Raw genomic sequence first — 9741 nt, forward strand, 5'->3', positions numbered from 1 at the left:
TGGCCTCTTTGCTATTTCCCCTCACTCTGCACTGAGAACATTATAACCATCTGAAAATGTTCAATCAGCATGTGTGTGTGGGGGGGGCCTGTATCACGGGAACTCCTGGACCAAAGGACCCCCAATTTGCATCACAACCCCCCGCTCCATTGCTCAGTGCCGATTTTCAAGGCAGTTGCCCCCTGCACGGAGGCTTCAGTGCAATTTGTGAATATTAACAGCAGCTCATCTTCAGGGAGCTGCGTCTCCTGACGTCCCTGATCAAACGACCGCTCTTTCCTCCCGCAGACTCCAGCAGAGCCCCTGCGGCTTGGTGCCACTTTCCAAGTCAATGCGAGTCTGTAACTGGTTTTCAAAGCGCTGTGAAAAAAATTAAGAACGGCTCCTTTTCATGCAGCTTTAACTGAGGGCCCCGGATCACAAGCCTCTGAATCTGACCCACTCGCTCTGCCCCAGGCCTTCCTCAGAGACGGCCAATTTCAAGCCAAGCCGAGCGGGCACGTGGATTTCAGAGCACTTGGACTCGTCGGTTCTGACAGGAAAAGGTTTCTCTGTAGGCCCGGCTGCAGGAGCGGCCTTAGCAGATCTGAAATAAGTATCTAAGATTACAAAAATTGTAAGTGAGGGCAAGGAAATGCATTAGATTATCTTTTGTTTTAGCATGTGAATTTTCCCTATGCTAAGAGGGAGTTTTATTCCTGCTTTTTGTAACTTTAAAGCTGAGCCTAGAGGGGAATCCTCTGTGTTTTAAATATTTTTATTTACCCTGTAAAGTTACCTTCCATTCTGGTTTTGCAGGTGTGATTCTTTTCCTTTTTCTGTAAATAAAATTCTTCTTTTAAGAACCTGACTGATTTTCAGTGTCCTAAAAACGCAGGGGTTTGGTCTGTGCTTACATTGTAACCAAGTGGTTTGTATATTATTCTCAAGCCTCCCCCGGAAAGGGGGTAAAGGAGTTTGGGGGGAATATTTTGGGGAAATAGGGACTCCAAGTGACCCTTTTCCTGAATTTTTGTCCAACTCACGTGGTGGTGGCAGCAATACTGTCCAAGGACAAGGTAGGATTTGTGCCTTGGGGAAGTTTTAACCTAAGCAGGTAGAAATAAGCTTTGGGGGTCTTTCATGTGCGTCCCCACATCTGTACCCCAGAGTTCAGAGTGGGGAGGGAACCCTGACATGGCCCCTTGAATCCAACAGCCCTTTCCTCTCTGCACACTTACATCCAAACCTGGGGCATCAGCCTGGCCATACTCATACCAGCCACCTCTGCTGCATCTCTGGGGAACGTGGCTCTTTCAGAGCCCTATCGAAGGTCTAGTCCCTTTGGACACGCAACTCCCTCCAATGGGCAGCTGTTGGCATTGGTATTTGCCCTGGAGGTACCGCTGGACCCACATTTCTGTGCATCCCTGGCCCTCCGCGTCCAACTGTCTAAGAAGCCAAGCTGGGCAGTAGCGGATTATTCAATGGTGGAACTTGGTGAGATAACTCACATGACTGGAGCACTGTCATGGATGGATATAAACTGTTCAGGAAGGACAGGCAGGGCAGAAAAGGTGGGAGAGTTGCATTGTATGGAAGGGAGCAGTATGACTGCTCAGAGCTCCGGTATGAAACTGCAGAAAAACCTGAGTGTCTCTGGATTAAGTTTAGAAGTGTGAGCAACAAGAGTGATGTAGTGGTGGGAGTCTGCTATAGTCTGCTTTCTTCCAGCAACTAACAGAAGTTACTAGATCACAGGCCCTCGTTCTCATGGGGGACTTCAGTCACCCTGATATCTGCCGGGAGAGCAATACAGTGGTGCACAGACAATCCAGGAAGCTTTTGGAAAGTGTAGGGGACAATTTCCTGGTGCAAGTGCTGGAGGAACCATCTAGGGGCAGAGCTCTTCTTGACCTGCTGCTCACAAACAAGGAAGAATTAGTAGGGGAAGCAAAAGTGGATGGGAACCTGGGAGGTAGTGACCATGAAATTGGTCGAGTTCAGGATCCTGACACAGGGAAGAAAGGAGAACAGCAGAATATGGACCCTGGACTTCAGAAAAGCAGACTTTGACTCCCTCAGGGAACTGATGGGCAGGATCCCCTGGGAGAATAACAGGAGGGGGAAAGGAGTCCAGGAGAGCTGGCTGTATTTTAAAGAATCCTTATTGAGGTTACAGGGACAAACTATCCTGATGTGTAGAAAGAATAGTAAATATGGTAGGTGACAAGCTTGGCTTAACAGTGAAATCCTTGCTGATCTTAAACACAAAAAAAAAAAGCTTCCAAGGAGTGGAAGATTGGACAAATGACCAGGGAAGAGTATAAAAATATTGTTCGGGCATGCAGGAGTGAAATCAGGAAGGCCAAATCACACTTGGAGTTGCAGCTAGCAAGGGATGTTAAGAGAAACAAGAAGGGTTTCTTCAGGTATGTTAGCAACAAGAAGAAAGTCAAGGAAAGTGTGGGCCCCTTACTGAATGAGGGAGGCAACCTAGTGACAGAGGATGTGGAAAAAGCTAATGTACTCAGTGCTTTTTTTACCTCTGTCTTCACGAACAAGGTCAGCTCCCAGACTGCTGCACTGGGCAACACAGCATGGGGAGGAGGTGACCAGCCCTCTGTGGAGAAAGAAGTGGTTCGGGACTATTTAGAAAAGCTGGACGAGCACCATGGACTGAGGCAACACGACTCTCCCACCAACCACTGGGGTGAATTCCAGCCAGACCCCAGCAGCTGTGAGCACCTCTCACCTGGCCTCTGCTGTGTTGCTCTTCCCCACCTTCCTGGTGGGTGTGGTGGGGAACAGGCTGTACCTGTGGGTGCTGGGGCTGAAGATGAGGAGGTCAGTGACCACGATCTAGTTCCTCCACCTCATGTCCTCTTACCTCCTCCTCACCCTGCTGATCCCCTTCTTCATCGTCTCCCTCCTCATGGGTTTACACTGGGTCTTCGGCATGGTCTTGTGCAAGCTTCTCAACACCTGCATCTCCGTGGGCATGTTCTCCTCTGTCTTCCATCTCACTCTCATCAGCTTGAACCGCTACACCCTCACTCACCACCCCAACTGGTCCCGGAATCACCGCACAGTGCCCCGGGCTGGGAAGCTGGTGGTGGGCATGTGGCTGGCTTCCTTCGGTCTCAGCCCTCCCTACCTGGCTTTCCGGGAGACCCAGGTGGTGGACGGGGGCAGAACCATCTGCATCAACAATTATGCCCTCTCCAGAGACTGGAATAGAGCCAAGATGCAGGAGCTGGGGAGACGGGTCCACCTGGCCATCTTCATGGTCCGGTTCCTGCTAGGCTTCCTGCTGCCTTTCTGCACCATTGTGGGATGCTATGTCCGGTTGGGGCTGAAGATGAAGGAGAAGAAGCTGGCGCAGACCAGGAAGCCCTTCAAAGTCATGGTGGCTGCAGTGGTTTCCTTCTTCCTTGGCTGGCTTCCCTACCACCTCCATCATGGCTTGAAGTTCTCCAAGAAGGAGATGCCAGAGTTGGTGACGGGTGCTCTCTTTGTCATTTATACCTTCACATCTTGCTTCAGTGCCTGTTTCGCTCCCATCCTCTACCTCTTTGTGGGGGAGAAGTTCTGGCAGGTCTTCAGGACATCTCTTCTCACTCTGGTAAAAAGCAGCTTTTGTTGATGGTCTCTTCAGCAGTGCCCCTGAGTCTAGTGGAAGATACGGGTCAGAAGTCGAGAACACAAAACAGGTGGTGGTCTGAAGGTGCCCAGACTTAGGGAGAGTTGAACACTTGGCATCCCAGTTGTTTCTAGATTCCTGAGGGTTCTAAATCCTAATGGGTTTCAGGTATCTCACTGTTCATAAACTCTGCCGTGTCCCTGGATTCTAGATTCCCTGCTCTCTCCAGAACTCCGTGCGTCCAAAGTCACTCAATTTTTTCAAACTCAGTGGGTCATCAGTGGCACCAGATCAGTAGCCAGCTCCAGAATCTTGTTGGTTTTAGGTCTCTCAATGTGTTCTAACCTAGTTGACTCTCTTGGATTCTGGATCACTAGTTGAATCTGGAATCTCATTTATTGTAAGCCTCTCAATGTGTTCAAACTCAAAATCTATGGGTTCTAGACAGTACCGGATTTATCCTGGCCCCAATGACGGCATAGTGCCGGGCCCAAGCTCAGAAGGGGCCCCATAACACGCATTTCCTCCCTTCTCGCAGCGCTGCAGAAGCGGAGCCTCGGAGGAGCAGGGATCGAGCGTGGGAGCTGAGAACCCACAGGGCCCTGGGAGCTGTAGTTCCTTGGCCAGCTCCCTGCCTAGAGAGCCGGCCCTGGAGCAGGGAAGGAACTACATTTCCCACATTCCCTTGGCAGCTATCAACAGGAAAGTGAGGGGGAGGGAGTGAGGAAGCTGAGATCCCATGCATTGCAGCTTGCTGTGAATGGAGAGCTGGCTGTTAGAAGGAGGTGGCACTGTGAATGGGGAGCAAGTATGCCCAAGGAGTAGAAGGCTTTGGCCCAGATATCACCCTCAGAAGACTTCCCCAGTCCTGGTGTGACCCCGCCTGGCAGCCCCCAAAGAAGGAATTGGGTGGACTAAATAGACAGTGCACCTCTCTTTCTGAAGCCTAGCAAGGGAGGTCTGTGGACCCCATTGGGAAAAGTTAAAATGAAAAGTAAGGGAGGGGAGGCTCTACTCGAGGACCTGGGTGGCTTTAGATACAGAGCAGGAGGATTTCCACTTCTGAGCCATGGAAGCAGAAACTGACTTTTCCTTTCCAGATTTATCTAATATTCAGAAAGGGAATCTAGCACCTGCCTTTCAGATTTGAACACCCGCAAAATTCAGGGGTGCTCAAGCTCAATTTGGGCAGCTGTTACTTCATTTCTCCCAAATCAAATATGCTGATCCACTGTAATTTGCTGTAGAAAAAGTAGGATAAAATTGAGCAACCCATGCTGGAGTCTTCCCAGTGCTCACTAGGACTGGAATTGCTATTTTCTACAGCCATTGCCTTTTTTTTTGTGTGTTGTTTGTTTAAAAAGAAGACCGTGATATTGCAATGGCAAATTCCCCACAGAAACGAAGAGTGGAAGAAAAGAATTTAAAAAGCACCTCAATTTCCCCTCATTTATGACGGGACAGTCTTACAATGTGGATCAGATATCGCCTCCAATCACACAAGCCGAAAAGTGTTCCACCTGACTGCAGTTCTGAACCAGGGGATCCACAGCTCAATGAGAAACCCTGGGGGCGGAGGGAGCCGTATGTGGCAATGCAGATAGTCATGTAGAGGTGGGTGATCAAAATGAAAAATGTCTCTGAGATTCAGTACCGGGTATACTAGGCCACCAATGGCCCTGCCACACCAGGCCCACACTCGGAGCCCACAACGGCTACATGGGGGCCCACAAATATATTTGGCGCCAGGGCTCACAAAGGGTTAATCCGGCCCTGGTTCAAGATTCCCGACTGGATCTAGGACATCACTGGATTCTGGAGTGTTTACACACCACATAGAATCCAACAGGTTCCAGATTGTTTGCTAAAAGTTTCATCCTGGTTCTAGATTTCCAAATGGTTTAAAATCCATTAGGTGTAGTATATTATAGAGGAGCCTGAGTATGACAATAGCGACATCTAGCTCTTCTCTAGTGCTTTTCAGCAGTAGATCTCAACGAATTTTAGCAAGGTCAGTAGCAGTCTTCCAGTTTTTACAAATGCGGAAACTGAGACACAGAGTGGGGAAGTGACTTGGCCAAGGTCACCCAGTAGAAACTTCGGTCCATCCAGGGGCACAACCGTGAACAAACCCATGTCTGCTGTGTCCCAGCCCAGGTCTCTATCCATTGAATCTCCCTAGACCGTGAGCTCTCTGGGACAGGGACTGTCTTTTTGCTCTGTGTTTGTACAGTGCCTAGCACAGCGGGGTTCTGGGTGAGGATTTGAGCTCCCAGCGCTACCAAAATAAAAAATAATCATAAATAATCATTCCTGGGCATTGGGGTATGCCATTGGGGGTATGCCAGGCACAGTTCTGCTGCTCTTCGTTCACACAACAAGGATAATAACCCTTTATTACTCCTGCCCCAATAACAAGGAGACTGGGCATCCAACACCAGCCACAAGTGATCATTTGGGCAAGCAATCCCACCATGCTGAGCACCTAGGCAGGGTGGGTGTGTCCATGCAAATGAGATCCTGCTTTGAGCAGGGGGTTGGACTAGATGACCTCCTGAGGTCCCTTCCAACCCTGATAGTCTATGATACTATGATTCTATGATCAGCTTCTGAAGTCTTTTTCCACAGCTCAGCACTAGATGTCAGAGGAGAGCTCATCCAGACTCGGCTTACACTTGGAAAGTGGCACCAAGCCCCAGGGGCTCTGCAGGAGTCTGCTGGAGCGAAGGGTGGTCGTTTCATGGGGGACTTCATGAGTTGCAGCCCCCTGATGATGAGCTGCTGTTAATATTCACAACTTGCATTGACGCCCCCGTGCCTGGGGCAACTGCCTTGAAAAATGACATTCTGCAACGGAGGCGGGGGGAGGGGGAGCTGTAATGCAAATTTGGGGTGATTTGGTTCCCGCGATACAGACTCCCCCTCCTGACCCCAGCACGTGCTGATTGAACATTTTCAGATGGTTATAATATTTTTGATTCAGAGTGGGGTGAAAAAGCAAAGAGGCCGAATTTCAGGAAACATCGAGCCCGGACAGCCCCTGAGCTCAGCTACGCAACGGGACCGAGGGCCAGTGCAGCCGTACGGCAAAAGTGAGTTCGCTCCTCAAGCTCGTCACACCTGTGTTTAATAGCAGTGCACACCTCTGCGAGGTACGGCTTCCACCAGAAATTGAGGGTGAGTAACACCCACGTTGAGCTGACACGTGGGGGCCTAGAGACTCAGCCACTGCTGTTTTGATCTAAACATGGAGATGTTTGAGTTCCCGTCCCTATTATCACCTTTTGACCTGGTGTCTTCAGCCACAACAGGGCTGAATTGGGACCACAGATGGCGTGTAAGTCCTGTGACAAGAACCGATTCTTTGGGTCTCTAGTTCTTCTGAAAAATCGGGGAGCGGTTATTTGGAGATGACCCCAAATGATTTTTTTGGGGCAAATTAAAAGGGGGACGGGTTGTTTCAGTCTGAACAAAATGTGTTTTTTGCAAGCTTAGATTTTACACATTTTAAATAAAATTGAAGCACATTTCAAGACAAAGCCATTTTGAAAAAGAAAATCAAAATATTTCATTTGAAAATGTCAGTTTTTTGGTGATTGAGTGAAACAATTTGGCAAATTTGATACTAATTCAATAAATGTTTTGGTGTTACTAAGTTTGCTCTAACTGCTAGAGAGACCACTGCCCTCCCAGAGCTGGGGATTGAACCAAGGAGTCCTTGCTCCTAGCCCCCCCACTCTACCCTGCTGACCCCGCTCCCCTCCCAGAGGCAGGAGAAGAACCTGAGAACTCTGACGTGAAGTCAACAGAGCGACACTGATTTACACTGGCCGAGGATCTGGTCTGTTCACTCCATGCCCTACTGCCTTACAGGCTTAATATTCCAAAATAATTGGTGATTATTTGTTATGCTTCTATTTTTGGAGGGTTTCCCAGATGAACACTGTCCAGGGAATTAGCACTGTGTCCTCTTCTGGTGATGTCTTGCCTGCTGTCACCTCTGTTCCTGGACCCACGTCACTCCTAGGACCACGGCGTCTTCCTTCAGTTACACTGCCCACTGGCCGTGTCACATTCTATGTCCCCCCGTCAGAATTATAAACGGAAGGGTAACAACCTTTTTGTATGCAGTAACATAAAATCCCTCCTGGCCAGAGGTACAGAATCACTTTAACTGTAAAGGGTTAAGAAGCTCAAATAACCTGGTTGGGACCTTAACAAAAGGATCAATAAGGACAGAAGATACTTTCAAATGTGGGGGGGGGCAGGGGAGGTTTTTTGGGGGGCTCTCTTTATTTATTCCCTCTCTGGACGGAGAGAGAGACCAAGCAGGTAAAACATCTCCTGAAAAGATACCTGAAATGACACATCTAAAATTACAGAAATTGTAAGTAAAGCAAGAAAATGCATTAGATTATCTTTTGTTTTCACTTGTGAATTTTCCCTATGCTAAGAGGGAGTTTTATTCCTGTTTTTTGTAACTTTGAATCTGAGCCTAGAGGGAAATCCTCTGTGTTTAAATCTTTTTATAACCCTGTAAAGTTACCTTCCATCCTGACTTTGCAGGTGTGATTCTTTTACTTTTTCTTTAAATAAAGTAGTTCCTTTAAGAACCTGTTTGGTTTTCAGTGTCCTAGGGACAAAAGGTCTGGTCATTACTCACATTATTCTCAAGCCTCCCCAGGGCAGGGAGTGAAAGGGACTGGGGGAATATTTTGGGGAACAAGGAACTCCAAGTGACTCTTTGCCTGAATTTTTGTCTCAATCACTTGGTGGTGGCAACAATACTGTCCAAGGACAAGGAAAGGATTTGTGCCTTGGGGAAGTTTTAACCTAATCTGGTAAAAATAAGCTTAGGGGATATTTCATGTGGGTCCCCACATCTGTACCCCAGATTTCAGAGTGTGGGACCTGTAGTCTACTGTCCGGCCATGCCCCTCAGTGGCAAACTGCGGTCCATGGTCCAGCCACTTCCTTCAGTGGCTCCAGCACCCTCTTTGCCCTTGTGTCAGGGCCTCAGTCTGCAGATCCCTGCAGCCTGCCAGGAGCTGCCTTTAGCTTCCTGGGTCTCTGCCTGCAGCACTGCTCTGCCCAGGGGGCTTGCTGCCCTCCTCCTGCAAGGCAGCCAGTCCTCCTCCCTTCTCCAGCTCCAGGGAGTGACTCCCACTGCTCTGTTCTGCAGCCCTCCATGCACATGTGATTCCATGGACTTCGCCCTCAAAGCGGAGAGTGTTCTCAATTCCAGATATGCTGCCCCGAGGGGTCTTGCTTGTAAAAGGCTCTAGGTTCTATAGTTTTTTTTTTAAATGGAGTGGCTTGTAACTCTGGAGTTTCTCCAACTAGCCAGATATCTAAAATTCACAGGATTCTACTAGGTTTTTTCAGACATATAGGTGTTTGGAACCCTTGAGGTACTAGACCATGTCACATTTGATTGGATTTCAAAACACTGTCTCACACCTAGAGCTCTAGAGGTTTCAGAAGCAGCCAAATATCTAGAACTCGTGGTACTACGCTGAATGTGTGTGTGTGTGTATAGATAGATATAGAGAGTTATAGACATATAGATATATAAACCCAATAGTATCTCATGTGTTCTAGATATTTGAATGGTTCTTGAACCTCTTGAGATCTAGGTCTGACAAGTTTTTAAAAACCCAAACTGGTCCTATGTCAGCTAGGACATCATATATGAGGTTGGAAACTAGAATGTTCTGGACAACATAGACCCTATTGGGTTTTAAAATCTTGGCAGACCTAGAACCCAAAGGTTCAAGAACTAGCCAAATATCTAGAACTCATAGGATCTTATTGCCTTTTGAAACATGCAGGGAGTTTGAAAACATGATGTCTAAATCTAGCCCACATCAGATCAGATCAGATTGAAAACACTGACATAGCTGGGACACATGAGGTTAAGAACTGGCCGGTATTCCTAGAATCCGTGAGATCCTATTGAATTTTGAATCAGCGAGAGGTGGTGTCTGTCATGGTTGTCAGTCTTGTTTTCTCTGAACAGTAAAAGACATATGTCTAACTTACCTAAAGCCTCCACACTGGGCTGGTGGCCTACGCAGGCCTGACTTCCTCAGACATCCCAGTGGGCTCTAGGTGATAAC

General features: G+C 48.2%; 1 pseudogene; it reads left to right on the top strand.

The window, feature by feature from the left end:
- The first annotated feature begins 2653 nt into the window (after nucleotides 1–2653).
- Nucleotides 2654–3704, top strand: LOC125625667 (putative G-protein coupled receptor 33; annotated as a pseudogene).
- The last annotated feature ends 6037 nt before the right edge of the window (nucleotides 3705–9741 follow it).

This window comes from Caretta caretta, chromosome 24, assembly GCF_965140235.1.
Source record: "Caretta caretta isolate rCarCar2 chromosome 24, rCarCar1.hap1, whole genome shotgun sequence".
Lineage (NCBI taxonomy): Eukaryota > Metazoa > Chordata > Testudines > Cheloniidae > Caretta > Caretta caretta.